The following is an 8,600-nucleotide window of genomic DNA, read 5'->3' as shown; positions in this document are numbered from 1 at the left end:
TTGGCATTTAATCTTGCTTCTATGAATAAACATGATTCTTATATCAGTTAACAGGCGACAGAGAGCAGCTTCAGCTACCAACTATACATAAATCAGCCAAGGCAACCGTCCAGGCATCCTAGAATATCTGAAGTCCTAAATTTACCAGGTTCCAGATAGCTGAAGTTAGGACATAAAAAACAAATAATCATGCACATCTCCAGAACTAGTGGAATCCTCATTTGGCCAAACAAACTCCACATGCCACCCATAGGGTATTAGACAAACCTGTCGAACAAATACCCATCAACATACTTACAATAACTGATGTTGAACCAGCACAAATAGTCCCAAGCCAAGTTTATGTAGATATAAATATACGGAATATGCCCCAACTCAGCTTCCCTAACCATCCATGGAACTGCAGTACACAGACCTGACATAAAATCATTCTCACAAACCACATATAGCTCTGCAGTCTAATGCAAGAAGCATAGAAGGTCAAAACAACCAAACTAAGAAAATATACAGAGTTCCTCCCAGGCCACTCAAGCCTCAGTGATAGCCAAACAACACACAAAAAATCTTGAAATGACCAAACAGAAGCTAAGAAATACAGGATTTCCTCCCAAACCACACAAACTGGACTAATCAAAGCAGCACCCCCCCCCCCCCCAAAAAAAAAAGGAGTGCTATATGACATTAAAGGTCATATGGCACTATGGTAAAGTATATTTCAAAAAGGGTTGGGAATGAATTAATGATTAGGGTAAAGTTACAGGTTGAACAGTAGGCCTACTTATGGTGGCTCCCACAATGTATTTTACAAGAGCTGCCTATAAGCTTGAATCTGGGGTAGCAGTTCTCATATTCAAACTAGGACTTCATTCTCCATGAGGCCAGACAAGAAGCACCCCAACAGGTTTTTCTCTCTCTGCCTATTCCAAAACTGTTCTTCACTGTGCTCCCCTCCCATCTTCTCAAGATGTCTCTGCATCTCCCCAATACATCTTCCCTCTACCCCAAACCATCCTACCTCTACTCCCTCTCCTACCTAGTCAAATTCCAGTCTAAATCCAGATACTCCAATATCTACCACTTCCCCGATGCCTACCCCTCCTCCTGCTCACTGCCTGTCGCACCAGGCAATTCAAACGTTCCACTCAAAACAAGAAAACCTTTGTTTCTCAGATCTCCCCACCTAACTCCCTTCCTGAAACTGTTGAAGACAACCAAAACTTCCTAAACATGACCCAAGAGAACTTCTGCTCCCTCATCCACCCTCCAATCTCTTTATTCCTATTATCTCTACATTCAAAGTATTCAAAGCATCCATCCTCCTCCTCCTCCCCCTACCCCCCTTCCTCCCACTCTCTCCCAACACACCTCATCTTGCTCTTCTGCATGTGCACCATTCCCTCTTTTATCACCCATTATCCTTACCACTCCCTCCTGGATGCTCAAGTGACTCCCTTATGCCACAAGAGTGTATTTCTCTGATCTTTCCCCCTCTTGACATTCTTTCAGCTATTTCACCACTTTCTCGGATTTCCTTATTTCATTCCCTGGATTAATTTCCTCCTACTTTTCCAACACCCATCTCTACCTGCAGTACCCGTTGATTTCTTCATAATGGCTCTCTTGCATTTTCCTTTACACAATGTCTCTCTTTCCTCCACAGACACAGATACTCACCAGTCGCCCAACCACCCTGTCAGTACCCTTAACCCCTTCCTCCTTTACTAATCCCCGCCTTACTTCATCCCCTCTCTCTACCCTTTTCACTACCACACTATCCTATAATGCTCTATAACCTTTGACATCTAACACATTTTACACCAGCCGCTAAGTTATGTTTACCCTTTTCGCCACAGTACTTTACCATAGTGCTTTATGCCCTTTGATGTCTAGCACAATTTACTAGTTTTTATCATTAACCATTAACACCCAAAAGAAGAGAACTTTCTGGACCACGGAAACCTCTGCAGACCAAAGCACCTCAGGCCCCAATAACAACATTACAGGCCGATAGAGCTTACCGTTCTGAATAAAAAGATGAAAGACAACATTATATCAACACCCCTTTCCATGACATTCGCCTCAGACCCGTCGAATTACGGTTGGACGGATGCGCGAAATAGAAGAGTGTCAGAGGTAACATCAATGCACAATAAGCATATGTTAAGAGTTGAATGAAAATTTATGATAAGCGTATATATTAGAGTATAGATTAAATTTGCAGTTTAGTTTACAAGTATATGTAATCTCAAATATGTTATGAAGGATAGTAAGCGTTTTACCTGTCGCCGGATCTATGGTGGCGTGAAAACCATTTCTCCGTGAAAGACCCGCTATGGAAGGATGTTTATGAAGGCCCTGGTATTATATGAGTGCTCAGCTTATATGTAGGTGTAATCCTAATCCCAATCTCCGCAAAATCCCGAGCATTATCTATGTAAAATTTTACGATGGGGATTCCAGAACTTAAGAGAAAATTCAGCTAGGTCACGTCTACTATAATTATAAAATAAATATTTTCATATACAAGAGATGCGATTGAGAAATGAGTTTTAGTATCGAAAAGAAACACTGTTGTTGTTGTTTGTTTGTTTTCACGCTCACGTATAATCTGCGATTTTTTTTATTACTAATGTTTAGGTCTCACCAAACCATATATTATAGCGAGAAGTTGTCGAAAGTCACTTTCGTTCTGTGCAAGGATCACAATAATATCGGTATAAGGATTGATACAATTAGATTTTATTCCCACATCACTCATTTATTATTTCTTCAACAAAACCGGGGGTTTTCAAAGTGACCAGCCAAGGGGCGAAAGAGGTCAGCAAATGGCCAGGGTGCCAGGGGCTCTTAATACTAACTACAATTAAACGGAGTTGGAAAATAGCTCGAGTCAAAAAGGTGTCAATAATCAGCTGAATATAAATAATACAACAGGATTTAATCAGATCTAGGCGTCTCTGTAGCCTCATAGAGATGTTAAGCCCGCTGAGACGAGGGGTTCAATCGCGCACGGCCACCTCGCCTCTTCATGGATGACCACACGCTTTCACAGACAAATGAGTGTTTGTGAAAGTGTATGAGAGTATGAGAAAGTGTGTGACCGTCCGTGTCTAGGGAGGATCATATGCAGACCTACCGTTTTTATTATTGCCAGATATATAAAGTAAATGCGATTATTATAACTCATCCACATCCAGTGTTTAGGCCCATTAATAACGCCGCGACTATGTAAAAAATCTAGGTGAGGTAACAGACATTTATTAACAAATGTAATTATCGCACTATACGATTAACACACGCGCGCACACACACACACACACACACACACACACACACACACACACACACACACACACACACACACACACACACACACACACACACACACACACACACACACACACACACACACACAAACACACACACACACACACACACACACACACACACACATATACATATACACATATATATATGATCTCACAAGCTGAAAAGTGTAGTCAAAGGTATTATTTGAGTCAATAAAACTAAGAAAGAATGAAATGTTTTCGTAGGCAGTTAACAATTTCTTCTCGAAGAAATGCGGTTTATCATTTACTCTAATTAATTTCTTTATTTGTCATGTAATTTGATTTTTATGTTGAAGAGTCGCCGAACCTGAAGTTTCACCCCCCCCCCCCCAGTTCTAAATTTGGCCTCGTTCCTGCAACGTTAACATGACAATTCCTTATTTCTGTTTTTAAATACTGTGAATGTATTAAGTTATTTTTAAGAATATATATACCGTTTAATGTTTAGTACGGCTTATAATTTTCATTTTACATGTCTATGATTGGGGGTTCATGAATATTCTGAAACTGCAATACGTCATCCAATTACCATAACACACTATCATAGGCGACTTCCCCTGCGACGCCTGCGTTTGACCTCTAAGGGCACTATGGCGATTTCTCGTAGCGAGTTTGGTTTTGCCAACTACCGCGGCGGGTATTTCAACTCGAGACCAAGAGTTCACTATTACACACACACACACACACACACACACACACACACACACACACACACACACACACACACACACACACACACACACACACACACACACACACACACACACACACACACACACACACACTCACACTATATTTATATATATATATATATGTATATATATACACATTTGGTTTGTGCGGAATTTCATCGCATTTAGCAACTTAAGCTCGTTTTGCGAAACCTGAAGTCCTCAATCATGATTTTGCTTGAAACATAATTATGCTGCGAAATTACAGATGAGATTCCTTAATGGCAACCAAGAATTTCTGCAACACGACTAGTTTTTCATATGGTATTCTGTATGTGCCCCTAAAAATTGTCAGTAATATACGGGTAAAAACTCAGTGCACTTAAAAATGCCTTTCTGTACAGTAAGTTCATCATGTCATTTCCTTTCATTTTTATATTAGAAGCTCTTCACATGGCCGAACGAGTCTGGGGGGAGATACAGCATATATAAAAAACTGTTTACATTTTCCATGAATATTTATCCAGGTGGTATTTCTGCGGATAATGAACACTTTCGACGTAACTACCCTTTCATAATCATGTGTATTATAACTCATATCAGCTTCCATAAATCTCTTATCACAAAACACTTAACTTTAGACTATATCCCATACCTTATCCTGATAAAGTGTCCCCGACGTCTGATAACCTGAAAGGAAATCAATGTTTATTGCCATAGACGTATTGATGGCCAGAATATGACATTCTGCATTGGATGTAGATTTTTTCTTCTTCTTCTTTTTTTTATATCCTTGTGCAAGTGCAATTCGGTTTAATGTTTTTTGATTTTTAACTGTTTTCGATTGTTTAAAAAAATGAAGAACCTTCGAGACTTATTAGATTGTTTTAGCACCTAAAAGACTGATAAGATGTTGATAAGTATTTTTATCTTATCAATGACTACCACAAAACACAAACTCCTTCAATAGCTTTGTTGATTATAAGTGTACGCCGCTTGGTGAAATAAGGTAAATGATGCAACTTATACTACAGTTGGATGCGCGTTTTATAGAAAAGGATAATTTGAAGACCCGCGTGTATTGGTGTTCTCAGAGCAGTTACCCGAAAATGTATTGTTTAATAGTTTAACCTTTCATCTATAACATAACTTCAACATGTTAACATTAAAGCCTCTACATCTTGCCTGTACCGTGTAACCTTATCTCCATAATGAGTCTGTGGTAGATAACGGTGCTCAAAACGTTCTGTGTCAGAACCCCCAGACAAAGAAAGTCTGTATAGATAAGCATATATATATATATATATATATATATATATATGCCTATATTTATGTATGTATGTATGTATGTATAAACATACACATAACTATTCATGTATTAAACATATCCATCGTTCAAGTGTTTTCTCTCTCTCTCTCTCTCTCTCTCTCTATACGTTCTTGTACTTTTAATCGGGATTGTGTAAAGCGCCGCTAAGAAAAAAAAATACATAATTCAAAACAAGTATAGAATATATATATCTCCAGCAAAATATAAACAATTAAGTAATTAAAAAAAAAAAACATACTACGTAAAGCGAGTGTAATCACTCCAAAGTAAAAATCTCCTCCCGAGTAAAAACGTGTCGCCAGCTGACTGTTTGTTTACTGGCCTTGGCGGATGTGAGTGACTGCGGTTGACTGGCTCGCTCAAGGCCCCTCGGTCGCTACAGTCATCTCCCAAAGCTGCAGTTCCTCTTGAGAAAAGTTTCGTAGTACAAGTTAGTAAGATCAGTTGTATTTTGGAGGTGTTATTGAGTGAAGGATTCTCTCTGAACCTAACCATGGTGATTGTTTATTTACATTTGCAGGGAAGGAATCGTAGCTTTTGTCATGAACTCGTAAGCAATGTTCCAAGCTGTAGGTCTTGACCATATCTCACGGTTGTGAGTTTTCTTTTGAAGACGATCAGGAATGTAAGTTTCAGTCTGGATAGAAATGTGGAAAATGAGATAGGTATCACGTGATTGCAAAGCTATAATCTTTGTTACATCATGTATTACTGAAATGTTAAGTATCTGGAAATACAAAATCATCAGGGCCTTTTTCACGTAGCTGCTATGATGATTAATGTTCCCCATAAGACTGTATGGAAGAAAAATGTTCTGTAACTGTGATAGCTATTGTATACTTGTTGATATTCGAGATCAGTTGCTGCCATTTGACTTCCTGTGTCCAAAGTGTCAGGTTCATTTATTTGTGATGTGTCTATGATTTATTTTGCTAAGATATGATAGTGTCTGCTGAATTATTTGGTTCAGTGCATGCTTCTTTCCTTTGTGACTGGAAGCAGGCATGTTACATTTTTATCATTCTTTTTAAAGTCTTGAAGTTTAGCTCCCTTACTTTTATTTAATGATTAGTTGTTTATCTTTTGAAGTGCTGTCAATTGAATATCACATCTAGGTCCCAATTATGTAACTTTATTCCTAGCACAATGGTTAGTGTATTAGAAACTGTGTTCTTAGTATCAGAATTGATTCCATGGTCAGTTGCCCTTCCCCCAAGAGAGGGGAGAGGTAGAATAGATCACACAAGCAAAGAGCAAAACTAAGGTAATTACTGTAAAGAACACATATTACAATATTCTTCTGTCTAAACTAATAAGGGAAGATTGTAGTCCCATGTAAGACTCTTTGAGTTTTTGTTTATGTACCTAAGTTCAGTAATGCTGTAACATCTACACTTTGCACGGTTGCAAAGGTGAGTGATGCTCCACCATGTATTTTCTCACAAAGTAGAGCTTGTTGACCTCCTTGGCTGTTTATCTTCAAATAGGAAACTTGTCCATCTTGCAGAATATAATTTGTGGAGGCTTGTAGGCTGTGCAGGAGGGTAAAGAAGAGAGGCTGAAGTGCTGGTATGTGCAGTCTTATTCTATATATTTATACCAAATACATTGCTTTCATGCTGTTGTTTCATGACATAGTAATGTCCAGAAATGGTAGTCTCTAGTAGTTATTTGCTATGATATATGTTAATTTCCATAGTAAGTGAAAGTGGTTGTGGTAATTTAAGTCCCCAACTCCACATGACAAACTTTATTCAATAACAAAAATTACCAAGTCTGGGCAACTGCCCAAGAGGAGAGTTGATGAGGGTCTCTGCCCCCCCCCTCCCCAGTACCCCTCCAGCAAACATTGTCTTCACGTTGGTATGAGCTGAAACTGTGAGCAGTGTTTTCCACGATCCTTTCCCTTTATTTTTGGTGTTGCTGTTCATTTCTGGAGATTATTTCTTGTACTGACGACTACAATTTTTTGTCCTCTTCAAGAATATCATCTTTGTTTGTCTTAGCTCCATACTTTAAAGATTAACTGTGGCTGTTTTTCCAATACATATATTTGTCTTATTAGTTGCCTTATATGTGCATTATAAACAAAGGAATTTATTTCTATTATTATATTTTTTAGGGGGGTCTTTATAGATTCAGACAAAAATTATATGGTAGCACTTGATCTGTGATATTTTGAGCTATACAATAACTATAACATTTTCTACTTTTTTTTTTTTTTTATACATCTATGTGGGACTTTTGTAATTAAGTGAGTATGCCTCATGCTAATAATAATGACAATAAAACCATATATTTATGTATGTTTTACACATGGATCTCTTATTAGTGGCAAGCCCCATTCTGTGGCCAATTATGACCTCCATTGCAGATGGTGCTCTAATAAAAGCCTAAAGCCCATTGTTATGTTAATGTGTTCATTGTTTTTGCACTCATATATTGCTGATATCCATCCATACATCAAAAAAAAAAAAAAAAAAAAAATCTGTAACTGGCCCTTGTGCCTGTTGGGAATACAATTACCCTTAAGGAGTCAGTTGCTAATTCTTTTGATGGAGTGAAGAAAGAACTGTAAAGTTGGTCACTGAATGGTGTGTCAGGTGTTCTCAAGCTTATCAATGAAAAGCCATGGTTTAAGGTAATGAAAAGGGTTGTCTAGGACCCAGGCATTGTCCTTGGTTTCATGAGCCTGTTTGATTCAGGAGGAAAAGGGGAGAAATTTCGATTCTGGTGATTCACATGAAGATTCACAGGAGAGATTAAGCATGGTTTGTAGTATTGCAAATGGAGTTATCCTACCAGACTAAAATGAATCAGATATTTTGATTCTCAACATTAGCCAGATTCTAGTCTTAGCATGGAAGTTTTATGCTATTCATCCTTTCCTACACAAGATTAATCATGAATTTTATCACTGGATAAAAGTTGAGAAAAAGAATTTATAGAAATGCTTAAACTGGTTGAACTTGCTATAGCTTAATAGAAGGATATTGCCTGTTGAAGGAAAAAAAACGGCATCTGTCTGTGCTTAGCTTTTTATGCAGTACAGTGCACTGAATGATATAATGCATGTGTTGTAGTGGTGTTGTTACAATTAATCTGTCAGTTCATGTTTGCAAAATTTATTTTTATCATTTACTGTTATTACTGTTTTTTTTGTTTTTTTTATGATTATTAATATTATTCTTGTTACACTTGCATATTCACATTTATTGACCAATACTAAGAACTGTATATATGCTTGTG

At 37.8% G+C, this 8,600-nt stretch overlaps 1 protein-coding gene across 4 annotated transcripts in view; it reads left to right on the top strand.

Annotated features, from left to right (window-relative positions):
* The first annotated feature begins 5,625 nt into the window (after window positions 1-5,625).
* The window catches only part of LOC125047696 (inhibitor of nuclear factor kappa-B kinase subunit epsilon-like), a 25,195-nt gene continuing 22,220 nt past the window's right edge, over window positions 5,626-8,600 (top strand). For 2 of the 4 annotated variants that reach the window (XM_047646078.1, XM_047646095.1), the window contains exon 1: window positions 5,627-5,781. The gene's annotated coding sequence lies outside the window, so the exon portion shown is untranslated. Of the gene's footprint in view, window positions 5,782-6,901; window positions 6,921-8,600 lie in introns of those variants that run through there. The other 2 variants (XM_047646070.1, XM_047646087.1) reach the window with 2 other exon arrangements.

This window comes from Penaeus chinensis, chromosome 4 (genome assembly GCF_019202785.1).
Source record: "Penaeus chinensis breed Huanghai No. 1 chromosome 4, ASM1920278v2, whole genome shotgun sequence".
In the NCBI taxonomy this organism is placed as follows: Eukaryota; Metazoa; Arthropoda; class Malacostraca; order Decapoda; family Penaeidae; genus Penaeus; species Penaeus chinensis.
This window is presented reverse-complemented; position numbering and strand designations above follow the sequence as displayed.